Genomic DNA, 6231 nt, shown 5'->3' with positions numbered 1-6231 from the left:
TTCAGTGAATATAAATATTTCATAACGCGTATGATTTGTTTTTAAATTGAGCAAGCTACTGAAAGGTGAAGGTAACGAAAAGTGACCAATTTCATAATTCCTATAGGCAATACAAAAAAGAGAGTTGGACAGACACAAATTTCTGGATATACCAGAGGTGACAAAAATGTTGATGGTACAGGGATTTCAACGTTGTGTTGATAATATTAATGACGGATTTCAACATTCATTATACATACCTAACACGTATATCCTAACCAAAACTCCAATTTGGGAGGTAATACGAGCATCAATAAAAACAGCAATTCTTTCTGATTGTGAGGATTATTTTAGGGTTATTGTAATAAACAGTGTTGTTTCCACAGCTCATAAAATATTTCATTTGTAACAATTGAGAAGTTTAATTGAATATGAGCATTGAACTTTTACCACCAGCCTATACATTGTAATATTCCTCCACTACCAACGAGACGAAATTCACAATTCAAAAATAAATTAAATATGTTGATTTGAATTTCAATATTTTTGTATTTACTACGTAAAATTCAAATAATCATTCTAATAATTCACATATGACACATATATAAGTAAGGCATATCAAACTCGCGTGACAGTGGCGCTATTCCTATCGCCCTGACATATGCAGTTTTGATGTAATGTCTGTTTATTGAAAATCGCCCATTCGGAATATACCTCATTGTTTTCTTAGGGCAAACTCAGACCAGTCACATTCATTGTACGCAGATCATCTCTGTACAGAGTGACTACGAGTGTAATCATGGCTTTGGCTTGATGTTATCATCGGGGGAGACACAAATGTAAATACATGTAATTTCTGTCTTGATAGAGGGCGGAGCCCTCCATATAGGTAACACGTATATACATGTTTAAAAGGAAAATAATGAAAAATTAAACCATACCTATGGAACTTGAAAAGTTTGGTACCAATGGCGTCGATTCGAATACATGCACGTGGACTTGTACGCAGGACACTTAAGGTAACGAATGAACTCGTTATGATAATGAGATCATAATGAGCTGATACGTCATGACAGTTGCCCCGCCTTGATCAATCCATATTTGGATAAACATACACAAACTCTATTTTTAGGATCATATAAAAATATATCGGAATATTGCCTTTATTCTACGCTTTGAATAAGTCAAATTTCAGAAGATGCCAGATGTATAACTTTGAAATCGGAAAAAACAAGGTAAATTCTTGTAATTGAAATAATGATGTATGAATACCTGAAACCAAGGTTGTCAACAATGAAAGTAGCCAACATTTAGATATCTACCGTGTTTTATACATTGACTCAATACTTTAGAGGTATTATATAGCTCTACATAGTTTGATGTTCTTTGTTTCATACTGCACACGTCACACGTAGCCGATGTGTAGCATAATAGGCCTACATGTTAGAGAACTGATGCTCAAATGGTACCAGTTGTTGTTTGTTTATATAAACATGATTTACATGAGTACAGGTGAGTATCTAGGCAGTAAAATCCACAAGCACCTAAAGTATGGATATTACATGTACCCCCCCCCTTTCTATTGATTTTCTTTCTTGCGATAATTTCTCTGAAATAAGTAGATTTCCTGTCTATCTCATCCTTCTTTCGATTCATGTAATCCTTTCACGCTTTTTGTAAGCTTCTACCGGTATGATTTAATTTATTTGTTGATTCACCAAGCATGTTGGCATACAATCATGTTACACAATGATGAGATATGTATAATGATGACAAACTAAATACTAACAGTTCATATGCATATTTGTAAAAACGTTTATATATATTTGGCATGTACATATAACGTCAAACTGTATATATATAATTTAGTTTTGCATGTACATGTATAACATTAGCAGCCTATAATTTATTACAAAATTTGTGCTCATTTTTTTTATACCCGTACAAGGCCACTCTCTAAAGCTTACAAACAGTGTGAAACGATTACAGTACTTAAATCAAAAGAGAAATGAGTTTGACAGGGAATCAACACATTTCAATTTAAAAAAAAAGGGGGGGGGGGCTAGTATCAGTGCATCAGGTACCTGTGGTAATATCTTGTACAAATGCACGTGTAACTACATTAATTTTGATGCTCTAGATTTACAGTCACATTTAATTTTATCAAGTGACATTCTAGAAAACAAATAAACTTGGGTTATTTTCGCTTACATTACAGTTTGAATAAATGGGAAAAAAAAATAAAAGACTCTGAATGCATACTGATTGCCCATATTTTTTATTTGTATTTGAGACCCTTCTTTAATACATCGAATGTTTGCAGCATATGTATTTATAATATGAGATAATGCTATTTACAGATGTGCATGATACCAACAAGAATGTGAACTTTTCAAAGAGCATGATATTTCCAATTTTCTACATCCCTAGAGCAGTGACCACAAATGCACATACAAGGTAATTTTTACAAACTTTAAGTCATCCAATCAGGCACTGGATGTACATAAATATAGGCATTATTTACATCTAGTCAATATTAATTTCTTCAAAATGATAAATTAAAAGAAAATCCATGTGAAGCATGTTTTGATATTGCTGTATGATATGAAATTTGAATGTTTTTATGTTATACTGCACATATAAACTTGAATACTTAGACCTACAGTACTGTGTTTTAAATATTTTTGACTGGCAACTTTCTTCTTTTTTCCATTTAGTACCCACAAATGACAGCCATATTGACTCCAGTGGATAATATTTACCTCCATCAACTGGTTACTACACTGTACATAGTGGTCAAACCAGGATATCCACTAATTGCATTCAGTGATGTGAATTGTCATTTACATTTGTGCTTATGAACTTTAGTAAACTGTCAAGTTTTAATATGAAGAAAATGACTGCTGAAAAAGCATCTAATCTTGTGTTCTATGAATGTTTTCAATAAAACACAAAACAAAATGAGAAATAGTTTTATTGAAACTTAATTGAAATTCACTTTGAATTACTTTGCATTGACTGAGTACTTCAAATTTTAATCTTTCTACATTTTCATGGTCAAGTGATAAAAAGTATTTGAGAGTGAAGGGGTGGGGGAGGGGGTGGGGTGTCATATGAAATAAAAAAAATGACACTCATTTGGTGAACTAGATATTTTACATACTGCAGCCACTTATCTTTATTTTCAATGATGAATTAAGACTATTTCTTAAAAATGGAAAAATATACCCCCTCCCCAAGTAGTGGAGGAGTATGTGTCACTTCTGGTCTTCCGGTAGCTTGTACGATGGCTGTATTCTAGATACATATTTTGTTGAAAGCTATTTTGATTTTCAGTTGTCACCTTAAACTATTTCTAAAATAAATCCAACTCGAGTAATTAAGTATTCCCACGGATTTTATTTTATACACACAATGATATAATACAAATATTCATTGTAGAACAAGATACATACCCCCCCCCCCCCCCCCCCTCATTAAGTATGCTTCATTGCAAGGGCAGATGCTGCATGGGTCCAGACTCTTACCCAACCCACTCAATTTGAAAAGTAATTACTCCATGACATTTTCATCGTTTTCAAAACTATCAAATTAAGTTATCCCCTTCCCTAAAATATGCTTCATTGCAAGAGCAGCATGGGTCCAGATATAGACAACCACCCTTCAACAGTGTTTCATGAAAATATACATGTAGTGTGTAGCCGTGTGAAAATTTTGTAAATAACTTTTACAAAATTTTCACACGGCTACATAGTGTATCATATTTTTGGATATATTCTACATCTATTTAGTAGATACTGCATGTTTGTAACCTTGTTTAGACCCCCCCCACCCAAAGGCAAGGACTGACACCGGATACTATATTCCTGGATCAGCTCATGATTTGCACCGCGAATCGTCAGTTACAAATTACGCACTGAGTTCGATCTGTTATCAAGCTCAGAAATATAAAAACTTGCTGTACTAATGGCTATCACGTATGATGTGTTCGAGGTAATGCAGAGAATTCAACACCGCATCGATCTCTGTGAAATTAAATGCATACTTCTTTGCATCAGATTAAATTTTCAAAAAAAATATATAGATACTGGTGTGTTGTTGTATTCATACCAAAGCGAAGAAATATTTTTTGAATATATGTAATACATGTTCATATATTACACACTTGTTTGTTTAACACATTCACATTGAAGAAATTATTTCGTTTTAGGCCTAGATCGAAGGTAGATAGTGCATGTATATTTATGTTTGTAGTCTGAATAAAACAAGCTACCTTCTAATGGTTCCTGACGACGATAAGGGGAAAAAAAGGTGGGGGGGGGGGGTAATCAGACTGTCATTCATTCATGAGGTTTAAGTTAGGAATCTAAACAATCTGATTGTAAACAGATCTTTGATCCGCTCCGTTATTATTATGGTGTTATAAACGTACAATGTTTGAATACACACTAGAGTTTAAAATGTTTCTGAAATTAGTTGTTAAATATAACTGTCTTGGTTACTGGGAGTACAAGACCAACAGTCCGGTACAATAAATTTATTACCAGACTGTTAAGAGGCACTGTCCCTTAGTGCCCCTGTAATCAAGTCAACAATTCATATATAGATCTGAACACTTCATACAATTAATTATTTTCATTTATATAATCATTCTATTCTAACCTCTCTGCATTAGCATAAAACATTCAGCACAACTGGATCTTACATGCACATGTGTTTTATACTTGCATACTGTACTTATTAAACTATAATTATACTGATTTGATTACAATTTTATATGTATTCACACAACACTTATCTGCTGTCTCAGGAACTGATGTGTGAAGCAGTTGCATGGGTTATTTTATCGTATATATCATGTCGTTAATTTAAATATTGTCTGCAATCAGCATTTCATATATAATTATAGAAATGTGTAGTGCAGAAGTGTGAACTCTGATAGTATTAGTAATTCTCAATGATTGTTTTTTATTTTCATTGCTGTACATGCCCCCCCCCTTCCCAAGAAACCTTGATTGGCGAATAAACAATATAGAGAGATAGAGAGAGTTAGATTAAAACTAAAGTAAATGTTTCTTGGTTAAAATACATTGGTTGGCCTGCGTACATGTATCATGTATACATTTACATAATAAATTGTAATTTTCCCGCCGTGTTACTTCCCTTTCCAGTATCTAATTTTGGATCAATATTCTACATCAGTGCTGCGTTTGAATATCAATTAGATAGCGTGTTTACATGCATATCGAAGATAAAACTGGACGGCGGTAAAAGGAAAATAAATGTATTGTGATACCAAGAGATTATTTGAAAGCTTTGAACAATGCTTTATCTAGAAATCACTGTCCAAATCTTGAAATGTTCTTGAACAAAACACTGAACTCGAGAAAAAACACAAATAAACAAAGTGTAGGGGTAGGTTTTCATCTTGCGGGCCATTTTTAACTTATTTGCAAGCGGATGATGCAATTTGGACAGTGAATACTCGATTCTGTGAAACTTATACATTTCTATCATGTCATGTTTTTATTGGTTTATGTACAACTGGCTGAGCGCCGGGTCGATTTATGATCATCTATTTGCGTCTTGTATAATCTGGTCAAATGACGTCATATGACCCTTGACATATTAAGTAAACATGCGAAGTGAAAGTAGAGGAGGCATATATATGTTGTGGTACTTGAAAAGTGTCTTCAGTTTTGTAATATTAATAAATGAACTACACCCAAAACAGTAGGATATAAAGCTTCATTTTTCTGAATAATTCTTACACATGACCTTAAGTCACACGCGTATTTCTCCATTTTGAATCTCGTGTATCCAAGCTAACGTCGTTCTGAGATGTTACATGGAATCCGTAAAAGCATGTAAATCTTATTTTTTTAATCATATGATAATCACTCCTCGATTTAAAACGGGATTGTACAATGCAACGTATCTCTATGTTTGTGTATTTGCTAAACACCGACGATGAATATGACGTCACAATGCACTGTTTACATCAGTTGCATAGCGTTTCCCGCGTTCAATAAATAGGCGGATCAAAAATGTCTAAAGTTAGAATACTTTGATTGAGCTCTGTCCTCACACGTTAGGTGCTAATTTTTCGAGATATTTTCTGTCCTGTTATGGATCTAGATACCAATGCCAATATGTTTTGCTTCGCCCTCAAACACGGTCACGCCGTATTACGTATATACATGTTTAAAAAGAAAATATAGAAAACTAATGAAAAATTAAACACTACCTATG

The sequence above is a fragment of the Ostrea edulis genome, chromosome 8, assembly GCF_947568905.1.
Source record: "Ostrea edulis chromosome 8, xbOstEdul1.1, whole genome shotgun sequence".
NCBI classification, from domain to species: domain Eukaryota; kingdom Metazoa; phylum Mollusca; class Bivalvia; order Ostreida; family Ostreidae; genus Ostrea; species Ostrea edulis.
This window is presented reverse-complemented; position numbering follows the sequence as displayed.